Source organism: Pipistrellus kuhlii, unplaced genomic scaffold, assembly GCF_014108245.1.
Source record: "Pipistrellus kuhlii isolate mPipKuh1 unplaced genomic scaffold, mPipKuh1.p scaffold_m20_p_3, whole genome shotgun sequence".
In the NCBI taxonomy this organism is placed as follows: domain Eukaryota; kingdom Metazoa; phylum Chordata; class Mammalia; order Chiroptera; family Vespertilionidae; genus Pipistrellus; species Pipistrellus kuhlii.
In genome coordinates this window covers 18,515,523-18,535,283 of record NW_023425529.1, presented here as the reverse complement: position 1 = coordinate 18,535,283, position 19,761 = coordinate 18,515,523, and the positions used below count along the sequence as shown (strand labels likewise).

Here is a 19,761-nt window from a genome sequence, read left to right as displayed (position 1 = left end):
TGTATATTTATAAGCTTGTAAATAATGAAGCAATTTATGAATATTAGTTATCTGCATCCAATTTTAGGATTAGCCTTCCTAATGGTCCTAGGGAAACTGGAACGTTTTTGAAAGGAAACACTTAGAAAACCAGTAGATACATTCCTTTAAGTCTTTCTGTGTGGATCCAATGTTTTTGTTAAGATAAATCATCAGCAATAATGAGCCATTATGGTCATCACTAGATGATGAAGATCCAATGATCAATTTAGACATTGTCTAAATATCCTATGTATTTGATTTTAAAATTTGACTAGCTTACATCTTAACTTGATTAATTCAAATGATGTAAAGGTAAGAAAGGCAAAACTTTGCCAAATGGTGAAAGGGAATTTGTCTCTATTTGCGTGTTAACAAATGAGAATTCAGCTCTCATTTGAACATCAGCTATGAAATCTTCCAACCTATAGCAAGTTCCTCTCTGTCAGAACAGGAATTCATTTAAATCACTGGAACAATGTCTTCAGTGAACTAAGCTTTAAACCCAGACCTTAGCATACCTTGGTAATTTTCTGCTTGACATTGATTTCAGAGTTTAAAAGGAAATGAGAACTTCACTGAACATTTACTAATCAGGTGCAGGTCGAACTTTGGGATATAAAGGAATCATGAGCAGTAATATTACGTTTGGCACTATTTTTTCCAGGCTTGACTTTCCCCCCCAAGACATGATAAGCTTACTACAAAAAATATTTTCCATGCTAATGATGATAGAATTTGTTCTAGGAAATGTTGCCAATGGATTCATAGCGCTGGTGAACTGCCTTGACTGGGTCAAGAAACACAAGATGTCCTGTGCTGATCAAATTCTCACTGCTCTGGCTGTCTCCAGAATTGGTTTGCTCTGGACAATAGTATTAAATTGGTATGGAACTGTGTTTAATCTACCTTTATATAGTTCTGACATAAGTCTTGTGGTTTATATTGCCTGGATAGTAAACCATCATTTTTGTGTCTGGCTTGCTACTAGCCTCAGCATACTTTATTTGCTCAAGATAGCCAATTTCTCCTCTCTTCTATTTCTTCAACTAAAATGGAGAGCTGAAAGAGTGGTTCTCATGATACTGTGGGGGAATTTGTTCATCTTGGTTTGTCATCTTACACTGCTAAGCATAAATCAAAAAATGGAGATGCATGATTATGGAAGAAACATCACTTGGAAGACGCACTTGATGGAGGTTATGCACCTTTTAAATAGTACTGTATTCACGCTTACAAACATCATACCCTTTACTATGTCCCTGACAGCTGTTCTGCTGTTAACATTTTCTATGTGGAAACATCTCAAGAGGATGCAGCTCAATGGCAAAGGAACTCAAGATCTCAGCACCAAGGTCCACGTAAGAGCCATGCAAACTGTGATCTCCTTTCTGTTGCTATTTGTCATTTATTTCCTTGCTCAAATCATCACAATTTGGTCGTCTGAAGTTTTGCAGAATAATTTCCTTCTCATGCTATGTGAGGTTCTTGGAATCCTGCATCCTTCAGCCCACTCATTGATTCTGATTTGGGGGAACAAAAAGTTAAGACAGGCCTTTCTGTTATTTCTGTGGAAGCTGAGATGCTGGCTGAAGGAAAAGAAATAAGGGAGGGGAGGGCACCTTGCGTTTTCTGGCAGAAAACAAAGTGATGGAGTCTATGACGTTTTGTACTCCCTACTATATTTTGTAATGTTTGTAGAATTGGGTAAGGTATACCTAGAAAAACTTTTACCAAAGCTTATTACTAAAGTTCATATGCGATACTTATCTTTCTCTGACTGACTTATTTTGCTTAGCATAATGCTCTCTAGGCTCATCCAAGCTATTGCAAGAGGTAGGAATTCCTTTCTTTTTACAGCAGTGTGCTTTTCCATTGTGTAGATGTATCACAGTTTTTTAATCCTCTCATCTGCTGATGGGCACTTAGACTGTTTCCAAATCTTAGCTATGGTGAATTGTGCTGCTATAAACATAGGGGTGCATATGTCCTTTCTGATTGGTGTTTCTGATTTCTTGGAATATATTCCTAGAGTGGGATCACTGGGTCAGATGGAAGTTCCATTTTTAGTTTTTTGAGGACACTCCATACTGTTCTTCACAGTGGTGCATCAGTCTGCATTCCCACCAGCAGTGCATGAGGGTTCATTTTTCTCCACATCACATGATCTCACTCATTTGTGGAATATAATGAACAACATAAACTGATTAACAAAATCAGATCCAAAGGCATTGATCAGACTGTCAAACCTCAGAGGGAAGGTAGGGGAGGGTGGCAGTAAGGAGAAAAAATCAACCAAGGGACTTGTATGCATGCATATAAGCCTAGCCAATGGACCCAGACAATAGGGGGGAGAGGACCTGAGCGGGGGTAGAGGTGTGTGTGTGTGGGAGATAACGAGAAATAATAACACATATGTTATACCCTAATCAATAAAGAAATTATTTAATTATTTGTATTTTCCAAGTCATTAAAATATTATTCTAAAATAAAAAAATGCATACGTGTGCATATTTATACAAAACACAAGAAAGATGATTAGATTGCCATATTATCGTTTTCAAGCAGTATAATTTTAAAAATGGTGTAAAAAATTCTTCAGGATTATGAAGACATGAGTATCTCACATACATATTCTATTGTATGATCTTGCAAGTGAATAATTTATTATCTATATTACTGTTTTTAAGGACTGACAACTCATTACAGGAAATCATTGTTTTTCTTCATTATACTTAGTTCCACAGGATATTCTACTCTTCATCACACATTGAGGATGGATGCTTGGTATAGATATTATTCCATCATGAATTCTTACTTCATGGGTAAGGGATAGTAATAAGAATTATTAGGAAAAACATGCATGTAATGAAAATAAAGAATAACATAGTTTACATACATGTATAATAAATATGATTGTTAGATTTAATACTAATGATTGTTAGATTTAATACAATAGTTGAAAGCTTAGACAATAAACAAGTTCTACAATAGAGATAAAGAAGAAAGCAAAATGATCATGAGGTTTTAAAGTGGTTATGGTTCCCCATGCAGTTAGGAAAGTCATTTCTCACTGTGTTTGAATTGAGAAGACCTTTTTAAAAGTAAAAGACTGATGTTAGTCTATTTAGTTTAACCCTAAACCATGTTTGTGCCTCTGAATTTCCAATCATCTGCTCCACCTTGCTACCTAAACATTTCTTTTATAAAGTTTAGACAAAAATAACATAAAAATAAAAAAGGCTTTCTTTAAAAACTTGGTCTTATGTATTCTATTCAGATTCATGATAGAAGATGATTTATAGAAGAAAAATACAAAAGATTGTTTCTAGTATTAATCTAAGGAGCGGGGTTCCCCTTAGGAGACAAGCTGAATTACCCCGGCAGGCACAGTAGCTCTCTTCCTTCCTGTTGATTGAGAGGTCTCGGAGTACAAAACGGATAGAGGGCAGTCTTCTTTCCATTTTGATAAAATCACTGTTGTATCTCCTGGTAGAATAGTTTCTCACTTTATACAATGACTTCCAGGCCAGAACATAAGGTCATAGGAAGAGGAAACAGAAATTTTGCTACTGGTTTTCTAGGGGCAATAGTGTTGACCCTTGCATTTGCATCCCTCGATTCCTGCACTTGTGAATCCTGGTTCCTGGAGAGTCAGAACTATTTATTGCATGCTGATTCCAAGCATATGTAACCTGGAGAACCTTGGTCAAGCTCCGTAAGATATTGCCACTTAATTGGTACTATTAACGAGTCTTCAAAAAGCCATTATACCATTTTGTTAAGCTAGCTGCTTCAGGATGGTGGGAAACATGTTTACGATGAGTAATTTCATAAGTGTGAGTTCTGTGCCACATCTTTCTTGCTGTGAAGTTTGGTCCTTGATCAGAAGCTATGTTGTATATACAGTGCCTTCATGGTGGATAAGGCATTGGTTAAATGCAAGCATGGTAGTTTTGGCAGAAACATTGCACTCAGGAAAAGCAAATCCATATCCAGAGCAGGCATCTCTTCCAGTAAGAACAATACATCTCTTCCATTGTGAAAGAAGTCCACCAGGTACCTGGATGATCACCTCTGAGAATGACGCCATGTTTAAGACTCAGTGTTGGTGTTTCCTATTGGCACATTGGGTATTCAGCAGTAGACACTCTGTTTCTACTACTGTGGTTATGTTGTACATGAGTCCATTGGGTGATACAAGAGTTGGCTGAGAAAAGATTGTTATCCACAGAGTCCATCATCTTATCTACTTGTTTATTAAAATTTGTGTAGACACCACCCTTTGGGAACATTCATATGAGACATAAACCTTCACAATTTTTGCCCATTCAGAGAAGTCTGTTCATGTACCTGTTGCTCAAATTTCTTTATCCCTAATTTACCAATCATGTTCCTTCCAAGCTGCTGACAATCTGGCCAAACCATTGACCACAGTCGGTGTGACAGTATGTAATTAACGCTCTACCCATTTCTCCTCCAAAACTAAGTGAACACCCAAGTACAATGGTCAGAATTCTGTCACTAGGAGGATTTCCTTCACCACTGTCATTTGAAGATGTCCCAGAAAGGGACTGCAATGTCCAGCTGTCCACTTAGGGATGGCACCTGCATGCCTTTTTTCCTATGTCAACTGATCGTAGGAATTCTCCATGAGGTGCAGGCTGGAAAAGAAAGGGCAGTGTAGCAAGAATGGTGACCTTGGGCATTTGCGTCACTTCTTCCTATAACTTACTGGTGCCTTCAGGGCCTGCTTGGGCATGATCTTTTATATTCCACTTCCAATCGCTGATGCATATGTATAACTCCATGAACGCATTGGTCGGAAAACACACAAGTCATAAAGAGCAGGGCAGGTCCCATGGTAACTTGGTGGCCCATGGCCAAGTATTTTATTTCTATGAAGGTCCAGTAGCAGGCTCAGAGCTGTCTCTAGCTCCACAGGATGGCAAGACTGCTCCAACATCCCAAGGACCTGTACTGTGATTCACCCATAGAGGCCTGTCAGGCTGAAAACAGCATCCCTATCTGTCACTGACACTTCATATAACAGAGTATAGAATCTATTTTATTATATTCTATAGGTAGGCAAGCTTTAATAAACAAAAGGAGGTGAAAGATTTCGTTATGGAATACAGACATATGGAGAGCTGGCTGCTTTGATTGTATCACTTCAGTTTCAGCACAGAAGAAATACAGATAGCAAAAATTTACCAGGGCAGATCTGGAAGCAGCACAATCCTTTGCAGAAGAAGCATATTCTTACACAGTTGAATCAACAAACTTAAGACTAGCAAACCAAATTCTGGTGCATTTCTCACCAGATGGAGAAGAGATTTTTCTCTACCAAATAGAGTAAAATCAAATTCTCTATTATTGCCACTGTATTCATTTGCTATTGCTCTGTAATAGATTACGACGAATGTAGTGGCTAAACCACATAAAAAATGGCCTGATGGAAGAGAGGCAGATTTAAGTCTTAAAGCTCTCCATGATATACACTGAGTAGACAGATTACTATGATCTCTGAAAGCTTAATAATCTAGCACTCAGTGTATATCCTTTATAATAAAAGGCTAATATGCAAATTGTCCCCTTCACCAGAGGTTGGACCAGCAGTCAGGCCAGCCAACTCCCCATGTCCCCTTCCCTGATATATATATTAAAGTCCTGATGCATGAAACTCATGCATGGGGAATGGTTGACATTCCCAGCCTCCACCCTCTCCAATCTGGGACCCCTTGAGGGATGTCTGACTGCCTGTTTTGGCCTGATTTTTCTAAATGGGCAGTTGGGCATCCCTCTCACAATCTAGGACTGCTGGGTCCCAAGTGCTTGCCTGCCTACCTTCTTGATTGCCCATAACCGCTTCTGCCTGCCAGTCTTATCACCCCTACCCACTCCCCTGTCAGCCTGATTGATGCTTAACTGCTCCCCTGCCAGTCTGTTTGCTCCTAACTGCCCTCCCATGCAGGCCTGTTCACCCCTAACTTCCCTCTCTTTCACGTTTGGTCCCCCTAACTGCTCTCCCCTGCAGGCCTGGGTCCCCTCAAGCTGCCCTTCCCTGAAGGCCCACTTGCCCCCAACTTCCCTCCTATGCCAAACTGGTCACCCCTAACTGCTCTCCCCTGTAGGCTTGATCATCCCAAACTGCCCTCCCTTGAAGGCTTGGTCCTTCCCAACTGCCCTCCCTTGCTGGCCTGATCACCCACAAATTCCAGTCCTTGCAGACCCGATCCCTCTCCAAATGCCCTGCCCTGCTGGCTATCTTGTGATGGCCATCTTGTGTCCACATGGGGGCATCATGTTTGACCTCATGGGGGCAGCCATCTTGTATGTTGGAGTGATGGTCAATTTGCATATTATTCTTTTATTAGATAGGACAGAGGCCTGGTGCACAAGTGGGGCCGACTGATTTGCCCTGAAGGGTGTTCTGGATCAGGGTGGGGGTTACCTTGGGGCATGGGGTGGCCTGAGCGAGGGGCCTGTGGTGGTTTTCAGCTGGCCATGCCCCCCAGTGACACAAGTGGCGGCCCTGGAATCGTATTAATTTATCTTCTATAATTGAAACTTTGTAGCTTTCAGCCGTGCCAAGCTTCCTGCTGGCTCTGTGGCTGCAGCCAATTTTGATGGCATTTATTTATCTTCTATAATTGAAAATTTGTAGCCTGAAGCAGAGGCCAAGGCAGGCCAGGGCAGGCAGAAACCCTGGCTTCCTCCATTGTTGGGAAAACCCAAGACTCTTGCACTCTCTGTGGCTGCAGCCATCTTGGTTGAGTGAATTTGCATACTTGCTTCTGTTTGGCTGGTGGGTGTGGCTTGTAGGTGTAGAAGAGGTGTGGTCAATTTGCATATTACTCTTTTATTAAATAGGATGCACAGGTGCGCACGCACACGCACACACACACACACTGAGTGGCCATATTATTATGCTTTCAGAGATCATTATAATCTCAACACTCACTGTATATGTTTCGTTTTGGTAATTACAGGACAAGGATTTGTATTTTACTGTTCATCAGACTTTTTCAGAAGAACAAATGAAATGTATAGGTGGTGTGTGTGTATTTATAAGCATGTAAATAATGAAGCAATTTATGAATATTAGTTATCTGCATCCAATTTTAGGATTAGCCTTCCTAATGGTCCTAGAGAAACTGGAATGTTTTTTTGAAAGAAAACACAAAATCCAATAGATACATTCCTTTAAGTCTTTCTGTGTGGACCCAATGTTTTTGTTAAGATAAATCATCAGCAATAATGAGCCATTATGGTCATCACTAGATGATGAAGATCCAATGATCAATTTAGACATTTTCTGAATATCCTATGTATTTGATTTTAAAATTTGACTAGCTTACATCTTAACTTGATTAATTCAAATGATGTAAAGGTGAGAAAGGCAAAACATTGCCAAATGATGAAAGGGAATTTGCCTCTATTTGCGTGTTAACAAATGAGAATTCAGCTCACATTTCAACATCTGCTATGAAATCTTCCAACCTATAGCAAGTTCCTCTCTGTCAGAACAGGAATTCATTTAAATCACTGGAATAATGTCTTCAGTGAACCAAGCTTTAAACCCAGACCTTCGCATACCTTGGTGATTTTCTGCTTGACTTTGATCTCAGAGTTTAAAAGGAAATGAGAACTTCACTGCATATTTACTAACTAGGTGCAGGTCGAGCTTTCGGATATAAAGGAATCATGAGCAGTAATATTACATTTGGCACTATCTTTCCAAGACTTGACTTTCCCCTTCAAGACATGATAAGCTTACTACAAAAATTATTTTCCATGCTAATGATGATAGAATTTGTTCTAGGAAATGTTGCCAATGGATTCATAGCACTGGTGAACTGCCTTGACTGGGTCAAGAGACGCACCAGCAGCGCATGAGGGTTCATTTTTGTCCACATTACATTATCTCACTCATTTGTGGAATATAATTAACAACACAAACTGATGAAGAAAAATTGAACCAAAGGCAGAGAAGCATCAATCTGATCGTCAAACCTCAGAGGGAAGGTAGGGGAGGGTGGGGGTAAAAATCAACCAACGATTTGTATGCATGTATATAAGCCCATCCAATGGACACAGACAATAGGGGGGTGAGGGCATGAGTGGGGGTAGCATTGTGGGAGGAAGTAAGGGGAAATAAAGACACATATGTAATATCTTAATCAATAAAGAAACTAAAAAATATTATTTAATTGTTCATATTTTCCAAGTCATTGAAATATTGTTCTGAAATAAAAAATGCATATGTGTGCATATTTATTAAAAACACAAGAAAGATGATTAGATTGCCATATTATCTTTTTTCAAGCATTAAGTCTAATTTTACAAAATGGTGTAAGAAATTCCTCAGAATTATGAAGCCATGAGCATCTCATATACATATTCTATTGTATCATCTTGCAAGTGAATATTGATGCATTTTTAAGGACTGACAACTCATCAGAGGAATTAATTGTTTTTCTTCATTGTATTTAGTACCACAGGATATTCTACTCTACTCACACACTGAGGATGGATGCTTGGTATAAATATTATTCCATCATGAATTCTTACTTCATGGTTAAGGGATAGTAATAAGATTTGTTAGGAAAAAGATTCATGTAATGAAACATAGTTTACATATACTTATAATAAACAGTACTGATGATTATTATATTTAATACAATAGTTGAAAGCTTTGAAAATATATGAGTTCTACAATAGGGATAAAGAAGAAAGCAAAATGATCATGAGGTTTTAATGTGATTATGGTTCCCCATGCAGTTAGGAAAATTATTTCTCACTGTGTTTGAATTGAGAAGACTTTTTTTTAAAAGTAAAAGACTGATGTCAGTCTATTTAGTTTAACCCTAAACCATGTTTGGGCCTCTGAATTTCCAAACATCTGCTCCACCTTGCTACTTAAACATTTCTTTTAAAGTTTAGACAAAAATAACACTATTAAAAAGAAAAAAAGCTTTCTTTAAGAGGTTAGTGATACGTATTTTATTCAGATTCCCCATAGAAGATGATTTGTAGAAGAAGATTTTTTCTAGATAGTATGAATCTAAGAGTGTGGTGATACAGTGGCTACCTAAGGGAGTGGGGTTCCCCTTGGGAGCCAAGATCAATTACCTCTTCCTTCCTGTTGATTGAGAGGCTTATGGAGTACAAAATGGCTCGATGGAAGTCTTATTTTCAGTCTGATAAAATCACTGTTGTATCTCTTAGTAAGTCAGTTCCTCACTTTATACAATGACCTCCAAGCCAGAACATAAGGTCACAGGAAAAGGAAACAAAAATTTTGGTACTGGGTTACTAGGCGCAATAGTGAGCGGTGACCCTCACATTCCCATCCCGTGATTCTTACACTTGTGAATCCTGATTCCTGGAGAGACAGCACCATTTATTGCATGCTGCTTCCAAGTATGTGTCACCTTTTGGAGAACCTTGCTTCAGCCCTGGTAGATATTGTCACCTAATGAGCACTGCAAATGAGTCTTTAAAAGGCCATTATACCATTCTGTTAAGCTAGTTGCTTCAGGATGATGGGGATCAGGTTAAGATGAGTCAATTCCATGATCCTGGGCCCTTTGCCACACCTATCTTGCTGTGAAGTTTGGTCCTTGATCAGAAGCAATGTTGTATACAGCACCTTCATGGTGGATAAGGATTGGGTAAATGCAAGCATGGCAGAAACATTGCACTCAGGAAAAGCAAATCCATATCCAGAGCAGGCATCTCTTCCAGTAAGAACAATACATCTCTTCCATTGTGAAAGAAGTCCACCAGGTACCTGGATGATCACCCCTGAGAATGGTGCCATATTTGAGACTCGGTGTCAGTGTTTCCTATTGGCACATTGGGTATTCAGCAGTAGACACTCTGTTTCTAATACTGTGGTTATGTAGTACATGAGCCCATTGGGTGATACAAGAGCTGGCTGAGAGAAGACTGTTATCCATAGACCCCATCATTTTATCTACTTGTTTGTTAAAATTTGTCTTGACGCCGCCCTTTGGGAACATTCATATGGTACATAAGCCTTCACAATTTTTGCCCATTCAGAGAATTCTGCCCATGTACCTCTTTCTCAAACTGCCTTATCACTAATTTCCCAATCATGTTCTTTCCAAGCTGCTGACCATCTGGCCAAACCATTGGCCATAGTCGGTGTGTCAGTATGTAATGTCAGCTTTACCCATTTCTCCTCCAAAGCAAAGTGAACACCCAGGTACAATGGTCAGAATTCTGTCACTAGGAGGATTTCCCTTCACCGCTGTCATTTGAAGATGTCCCAGACAGGGACTGCCATGCTGCAGCTGTCCACTTAGGGATGGCACCTGCATGTTGTACAGAATCATCTCTAAACCAGGCCCAAGCCTCTTCTTCCTGTGCTGGAAACCAAATCAGTTTCACTAAAAAAGAGATGTTGACAGGAAGCCAGGAAGCCTGGTCAACAACCTTAATTGCTCTAACCTTTAGTTGAGATTTTGTTAGGTGAAGCAGAATCTACCTTGTCCATGAAAGTTTCTGTTATTTCCTGCCTAAGGGCTACATGTAAATTTCTGTTTATGTTGCTTAAGATGTTTTCCCCAAAGCCTCAATAAAAGGGGATGGCAGGGCCAGAGCAACTCTAGTTCTCCCACTAGAGTTGGACTACCGCCTGGCCCCCCAAATCGCCAAATTGAATTTCTTCAAGTCTCTTCATTTGTGTGCGGCCCTTCTCCAGAAGCTGAACCCTGAATTGGAACTCTTTCTACACGGGCCGTGAAAGAGAGTCATATATCTGGTGCCCAACGTGGGGCTTCTGGAGAAGGTATTTTTCGCCTAGAGCGAAGGAGGAAAAATACATGGAGAAAAGGTGTGGAAGATTCACCAGAAAAAAGGTGAGGGAAATTCACCGCACTCAAAGCCCACGGCCAGCTACAGAGTCGCGAACTGTAGGTAGGGTGGGAACGTCTTTTTTCAGCCAGGCTAATGGGGAAGAATTAGGTTATAAACATAAAGTAAACTTTATTATAGATTTTTGGTTTGTAAACTTAAAGAATGTGGTTTCTTGTTCAAATTAAAATCTTAGTTTGTATTTGGAATTTAAAATCTGTAATAAGAAATGAGACTCCACTGCTGAAACCGCCTCTGGTGCGGAGAAATTCAAAGATGACAGGAGAGGGCAGAGCCATCTGCTCTCCGAAAATGAGATTACTTAATGCTTTGTTTAAAAGTTATAAAAGAACCTGCAAACTAGGTGTTATCTTGGCCAAATTGGGTGATAGTTATTACTTCAGAAAGCAAAAGAGAAAGAAAAAATTTTTGAGATCTTTCTTTATCTATTAAGCATGAAAACATGTGTGGCCAGATCTATTGAAACTTCTCCCAAAGTAAGCTTGATGTGGGGGAAGGAAAGAGACACAAGGCAATCCTATAAGGAAGACCACTCTCTCAGTAAGCTAAGGAATGTGGTAACTTGCATTTGAATGGCTACAAACTTCCTCCAAATTCCTGTGGCAAAATTTTTGTGGAAGTTTGCTTAATTATAAAAATAAAAAAGTAAAGTTTTAATTTGCCTCATAAAAAATCTAGAGGACAGAATTGAAGCTCTTAAATTGATTATGTCTTGTATTTTTCTTAGAAATGTGAAGTGTCATTAATAGGTCGTGCAATATATATTTGATTTGCCAGCTTTAAAGGTTCAAAGTGCAAATTAAATTGGAAGAAATTATATAGTTGTGGTAATTAAAATACCTAAAGTATAACTTGTTTTTGAGAAAATAAAAAGAAGTGTTTTCTCTAATAATTAGGAATTAAAAATAAGTTGCTTATTATTGGTCTAATTAAAAAAAAGGATTAATTCTGTGATCTCAACCAAATATTTTCTATGCAAAAACTAGTCTAAATTTAATTGATATCTTAAGATAATAATAAAAGGTATTATAATATTTAAATCACATATGGATATAGATATTTGTTTGATGGTTTTTTCCATGTTAAAATTTCAAGGCCTTAATAGAGATGATTCTTGGAAAGCTCCAAGGGCCCGGAGAAATACAAGAAATTTATTCTCTTCTTAAATGATTTAAAACAGATTTAATATACTTGAAATTGCATGGAAAGCCTTATCAAATAAAAATTAATAAATATAAATATTTTAGGTTTATAGGCATGTATTGTTAATGGCAAAGGAAAGCAGTTAACTTATTTGGCGCATGGTAAAGAAGACGTATAGACGCCTGACACCTGAGAATGTCTTTCTTGCCATGTTAGCAGTAATCATCTGTATGGTAATATTACTTGGGACTAATGTGGAAGTGTTTAGGACTAATGTTCCTGACCCTTCATGGGTAAAAGCCCTTATGTGGGCTGATCCCTTGCCAATGTAGTCACCAATAATACTTAAGCACCTTGGTCATCCAGGAGGAAAATGGGTGGGGCAAGGAAGTATAATTACACAGGTGTTGCCACCCAGCTTCCCTTTTTGTATGACACAAAATCAAACCAATGCTCCTTTGTGTATAAAATTAAAGAGAGGTTTCTGGCTTGCACCAAAGTAGAGGAATATCACTACTTGCTCCTGGGAGAGGTGCAGAGAAATGTAACTAAGACCTTGTCTATACAAAAAGAAATTAATAACCAGTTTGAATTTGAATTGCCATTTGCTTAGAACAAAGAATATCCTTGCATGGTATTATTCTACAATGTCATTTATAATTTTTGATATTTTACAACAGCATATTGTACAATTATTCCAAACAAAATTAAAAATCTAATTTTTGAATGTTTGGCAGCAATTTAAAAGGACATGAAAGGATTTAATCCCTTCCACTGTGTGGAAAGCCTCACTGGGAAGGCACTTGAGCATTCTATATTGGCCTTTCTTGCCTTATTTGCAAAGAGGACCTCTCTTGTCACAATTCAATTGCCCACAGCTGTTGCTTGAGTTTTCAGTTCATGCTGAGGTTAAAGCCTCGTGGTGGCTGGTACCATGGATCCATCTCTCGCACAATGGCGTGAGCTGGGACCTCCCTGGAGAAGAAACCTGGGTTCCCCAAGATATGTGATCAATGCCGGGGCCCTGCCAGCAGGCGAGGGGATCCCAAGGCAGGTCCTGGGCATGGAGGCCATAGGGGCATAGGCTACCAAGGAGACAGAACTGAACCTCACATCGCCCTGCTTGGCCCCGGAGGATGGCTGGTTAGCCAATGACGGGTAAGATTCCTCAAGGGAGGGACAACCTAAGACAGGCACAGCCGCAGAGGGCCATCAGGAGAGAACTTGGGGGCCAACAGAGGTGGGGCACAGATCCTCATCCCCCCAACGCTGTAGGGGCTTGAACACTCACCCTTTTGAGGGATGTCTCCTGCCCCATGGCTGCTTCACGCTTCCCATACCCAGCTCATATTGGGACCCAGGCAACAAACAGATTTGGTCCAGCTCAGATTGAGACCCAGCTACAAACAAGAGACTTGGCACGGCTCTTATTGAGACCCAAGCAACAGAGAAGTGGCTAATGGCGACTGTCCTACATCTAAATCCAGCCTAAATCTACGAGTGCTCAGGGCTTTCTCAAGGATGCATACAATCTTTTCCATTAATATTTACAGAGTAAACTAAAATTGTTGTTAAAGGGGAGGAGGATCTGGGGGAGATAACAGATCAACCGAAGGACTTGTATACATGCATATAAGTACAACCAATGGACATAAAACTATGGGGAGGGAGGGGATATGGGGGAGGGAGGGAGGGGGCAAAAAAAATCATTAAAATATGTAAAAATAAATAAATAAATTAATTAAAAAATAAAAATAAAAAAAAATAAATAAAATTGTTGTTAAAGTATTAAATTTGACAGTAAAATAGTCAAGTTTTCAAATTAATTTAAATTGGCTAAATGAAATTAGTTAATATTCAAGAAAATTTAATTGTATAGCAAGCTGTTCCTAAAGTATTAACCAAAATTTCTATTGGTAGTCCATTTCATGGTAAAATTGTTTAACATACAATAAACCCTAAAGCAGTCATAGTTTTAGTACAAAAAATTAAAATTTAAAAGTTATCAAAACAGCATTATAAAAATTTTTTTCAAAAGCCTCCTAATAATTAAATAGAAAAAAGGGGGATAGTGGAAAATACCATGTAAGAAAAAATGTCCTGTAAGTAAATTACATCTAGAAAAATTTTTCTTCTTTTGAAAACCAATTTTCATTTGTAATGATAACAGTAAGACAGCCATGAAAAACACACATAGTATCAAAATAAGTCAAAGAAAAATTGTTTGGGCAAAAAATTAAAGTATCCCAAGTAAAATTTATAGAAAAGATTCCTTTATTAATTTTGGTCGAGATATGTTTGTATATTTTCAGAAAACAACTCCAAGACCATGTGGATTCCTGCAACAGAGAAGAATTGACAGGAATACTCCAGCCATAAAGACAAGAGGAAAAACAGACCAGAGATGGAAGATGCTGACGACGCCTTGCCATACTAGCAGTCAGCAGATGTGCGTCACTGCAGGTTGTCCAGGACCAAACCAGAGGTCGGACCTGCATTGCCACCATTTTTCCACCATCCGGATACCATTGCTGACATGGACTCAGAACTGTTGGACATTAAAATTTGGACTAAAAAAACTGTTTGACATTGAATCTGGGATTCAAAAACTGTTGGCCCAGAAAGAAACTTATTGCAGACTGATTTCATTTGACTCTCAGCATTGCTTGTTTCATTTTTTGTTTATTTCTAGTATACATATGCAAAAATTTTTAAGGAAAGAAAACGGGGGAGATGCTGGAAACCAAATCAGTTTCACTGAAAAAGAGATGTTGACAGGAAGCCAGGAAGGCTGGTCAACAACCTTAATTGCTCTAACCTTTAGTTGAGATTTTGTTAGCTGAAGGCAGAATCTACCTTGTCCATGAAAGTTTCTGATATTTCCTGACTAAGGGCTACATGTAAATTTCTGTTTATGTTGCTTAAGATGTTTTCCCCAAAGCCTCAATAAAAGGGGATGGCAGGGCCAGAGCAGTAGTAGTTCTCACACTAGAGATGGACTACCGCCTGGCCCCCCAAATTGCCAAATTGAATTTCTTCAAGTCTCTTCATTTGTGTGCGGCCCTTCTCCAGAAGCTGAACCCTGAATTGGAACTCTTTCTACGCAGGCCGTGAAAGAGAGTCATATTCCTGTGTCAACTGATTGTAGGAACTGTCCATGAGGCCAGCGGTGCAGGCTGGGAAAGAAAGGGCAGTGTAGCAGGAGAGGGGACCGTGGGCATTTGGGCCACTTCATCATGTAACTTCCTACTGCCATCAGGGCCTGCTTGGGCACGATTCCTTAATATTCCACTTTCATTCGCTGATGCGTATGTGCAACTCCATGACTCCATTGCTCGGAAAAAACGCAAGTCATAAAGAGCAGGGCAGGTCCCATGGTAACTTGGTGGCCCATGGCCAAGTGTTTTATTTCTATGAAGGTCCAGTAGCAGGCTCAGAGCTGTGTCTAGCTCCAGAGGATGGCAAGACTGCTCCAACGTCCCAAGGACCTGCACTGTGATTCACCCAGAGAGGCCTGTCAGGCTGAAAACAGCATCCCTATCTGTCACGGACACTTCATATAACAGAGTATAGAATCAATGTTATTATATTCCACAGGTAGGCAAACTTTAATACACGAAAGGAGGTGAAAGATTTTGTTATGGAATATAGACATACGGAGAGCTGGCTGCTTTGATAGTATCACTTCAGTTTCAGCACAGAAGAAATACAGATAGCAAAAATTCACCAGTGCAGATCTGGAAGCACCGCAATCCTTTGCAGAAGAAGCATATTCTTACACAGAGGAATCAACAAACTTATGACTAGCAAACCAAATTCTGGGGCATTTCTCACCAGATGGAGAAGAGATTTTTCTCTACCAAATAGAGCAATATCACATTCTCTGTTATTGCCACTATATTCATTTGCTATTGCTCTGTAACAGATTACCACAAATATAAACCCCATAAACACACATATAGTAATTGGGTGGGATTTTTTTGGTTGGGTCAGGAATCTGTGCAAGACTTAGCTGTGTTCTCTGCTTCAGCAGGATCTTACAAAGCTGCAGGGGTTTTGATTATACTGAACTAGAGACCTGGTGAAAAAAAATTGTTAATGGGGTGTGTGGAGGAATGTGTTCCACTGCCCAGCTTGCATCCTGTTCAACCTGGGACCCCTCAAGGGATGTCCGACTTCCTGTTTAGGCCAAATTCCTAAATGTGCACTTGGACATCCCTCTCACAATCAGGACTGCTGGCTCCTGCCCTTAACCTTCCTAACTACTTCTGCCTACCAGCCTAATCACCCCCTAACCACTCCCTTGCCAGCCTCATCTTTGCCTAATAGCTCTCTGCCAGCTGGATTGCCCCTAACTGCCCTCTCATGCTGACCCATTCACCGCTAACTTCCCTCCCTTGCCAGCCTAGTCACCCCTAACTATTCTCCTCTGCAGGCCTGGTCATCCCCCAATGCCCTCCTCTGCTGGCTTGGTCACCCAAAATTACCTCCCCTGCCAGCCCGATTGTCCCTAATTGCCATCCCCTGACAGCCTAGTTGCCCTCAACTGCCCGCACCTGCAGGCCTGGTCCCCCCCCTCCACCCACTGCCCTCCCATCTTGGCCTGGTCACCCCGAAGTACCCTCTTTTACCAGCCTGATATGCCCCTAATTGACCTCCACTGCCAGCCTGGTAGCCCCTAACTGCACTCTCCTGTTGGGTTAGTTGCCCCCAACTGCCCTCCCCTATAGGCCTGGTGTTCCCCAACTGCCCTCCTCTATAGGCCCAGTGTCCCTCAACTGGCCTCTCTTGCAGGCTTGTCCGCCCCCCACTCCTCCGCAATTGATTTTCTCTGAAGGCCTGGTCCCCCCAACCCCCAACTGCCATCTCTGAAGACCTGGTCCCTCCCAACTGCCCTCCCCTGCTGGCCTGATCACCCACAACTGCCTTCCCATGCAGGCCTGGTTCCTCCCAACTGCCCTCCCCTACTGGTTTGATCTCCCAGAACTGCCCTCCCCTGTGGGCCATCTTGTGACGGCCATCATGTGTCCACATGGGTGTGGCCATCTTGAGTGTTGCAGTGATGGTTGATTTGCATATTACCTCTTTATTAGATAGGATTCTTACCTGCACGCTTGACTAGAGAAGAGCCTACTTTCAAACTCACACAAATTGTTGGCAGAATTCATTTTCTTGCAGCGCTCTGCATAGGTACTTTGTAATGTGACTGTTTACTTCTTCAAGGCTAGTAAGAATCTCTCTCACTCAGGGGAGGCCCAGCATTCTCAAAAGCTTTACCTGATTGCATCAGGCATGTGAAGGATAATCTCTCTTTTGATGAACTCAGAATCAGTTGATTTGAGATCTTAATTATATGTACAATCCCTTTATGCTTGCCATATTCTGAAGACTAGAAGTATGCCATAGGTCTTACTCGCACTGAAATTATATGTGGTATGAACATATGGGAACAGTAATCATGGAGAACCCTGTAGTATCTGTACATCACAGCTACCACAAATGAGGAATAATATATTAGCAGTGCACAAATTAAAAAAAGAACCAACTTGGTCATGTACATGTTCATGAAAAGACTCCTCTGTAAGAGAAACAGTGCTATTGGTGGGTCTCCCTAATATTTTGACATCTTCAGAGCATTGAGGGCTGGGATGACTTGGGAGCGTTGAAATTGCATTATGTAACCCTAAGTTATATATATCTTTCCAACGCAAAGGTTTTGATTTTCTTGATAATGTTATTTTTTTTAGGAAATCTAATTCATTACTTTTGTTGTTGTTTAGTGTGTGTGTGTGTGTGTGTGTGTGTGTGTGTGTGTGTGTTTAAATATGCTTTGTATGCTTATGAGTTAATAAACAATAAGAGTATACTTAAATGTTAGTTATTAGCAGTCAGCTCTTAGTGAGTCTTTATTTTCCTTGGGTACCATGAAAAGCTTGATGCTTTACTAGGAAAAACTTGAATTCTTTCTACATTTATCTGATATTAAAAGTGAAAATGCAAAAGGGGGACTAGGGATGGTGAACACACAATACAAAGCACACAATATCATACACAAATGGTATATTATAGAATTGTACACCAGAACCTATACAGTTGTATTAACCAATGTCATCTCAATAAATTCAATTAAAAATTTTAAAATATCTGTGATGATAATAATCCTATCTACGGCCAAGCTTTGTTAAACACTTGAATGTTCAATATCTATTAAATGTATTAAGATTTTAAGTTTTTCCAATGACAGAGTTTTTGAACATTAATTATAGTGAGGTTAAAGAAAGACAATTGCAAAGCAATGAAAGAGAGTATGTCTATATTTGCATGATAGCAAATGAGAATTCAGCTTTCACACCATCAGTTATGAGATATTCCATTCTACAGCAAGGACATAAGGCATTTGAATAGGAGTTCATATAAGCTGTTTGGAACACACAACGTTTTTCATAAAGAAAGCACCGAGCTCTCCCATCAGCATACCCTGGTGCTTTCCTGCTTGGCACTGGTCATAGAATTGAAAAGAAGCAAGTATTTTATGCAGATTTAGGATCAGTTGCAAATAGAATTTCAGCTCAAAATATTAAGTGAATCACAACCAGTGATATTTGACTTGGCCTTTTCCCCCTCCTTGACACGATGAGTTTATTAGAGAGCGTTCTTTCCACACTAGTTATAGCAGAATTTGTTCTAGGAAATGTTGCCAATGGATTCATAGCTCTGGTGAACTGCATTGACTGGGTCAAGAGATGCAAGATATCCTGCACTGATGGAATTCTCACTGCTCTGGCGGTCTCCAGGATTGGTTTGCTCTGGGTAATAATATTCCATTGGTATGCAACTCTGTTTAATCCAGCTTTGTATAGTTTAAGAGTAAGAACTATTGTTGCTATTGCCTGGGTAGTAAGCAACCATTTTAGCCTCTGGCTGGCCACCAGCCTCAGCATATTTCATTTGCTCAAGATAGCCAATTTCTCCTGTCTATTTTTTCTTCACCTAAAATGGAGAGCTGAAAGAGTGGTTCTCATGATACTGTGAGGGACTTTGGTCTTTTTGGTTTTTCGTCTTGCGGTGTTAATCATAGATGAAGAAATGCAGATGAATGGATATCAAGGAAACATCACCTGGAAGACCAACTTGAGAGATATTGTATACCTTTCAAATTTGACTGTATTTATGCTTGTAAACTTCATACCCTTTTCTATGTCCCTGACAGCTTTTCTGCTGTTAATCTTTTCCCTGTGGAAGCATCTCAAGAGGATGCAGCTCAGTGGCAAAGAAACTCAAGATCTCAGCACCAAGGTCCATATAAGGGCCATGCAAACTGTGATCTCCTTTCTCTTGCTGTTTGCCATTTACTTTGTGACTCTAATCATCTCGGTTTGGAGTTTCTATAATCCTCAGGATATACCAGTTTTCCTGTGTTTCCAGGTTTGGGCACTTGCCTATGTTTCAGGCCACTCACTAATTCTGATTTGGGGAAACAAGAAGTTAAGTCAGGACTTTGTCTCAGCTTTATGGCAGGTGAGGTGCTGGCTGGAAGAATGGAAACTTTCAACACTAAGAATTAAATCATTTGTATTCCAGCAAAAATAAAGTGGTGGAGCCTGTAACATATTATACTTCCTACTGGTTTTATCACAGTGTATATAATGGAAAAATTTTCAAAGATATGCCTGTTTATCAGATAAAAAAATATAT

At 39.9% G+C, this 19,761-nt stretch overlaps 2 pseudogenes; both read left to right on the top strand.

Annotated features, from left to right (window-relative positions):
- Positions 1–377: 377 nt before the first annotated feature.
- LOC118728656 lies at positions 378–1,710 on the top strand (annotated as a pseudogene).
- A 16,989-nt stretch (positions 1,711–18,699) lies between these two features.
- LOC118730132 lies at positions 18,700–19,761 on the top strand (annotated as a pseudogene).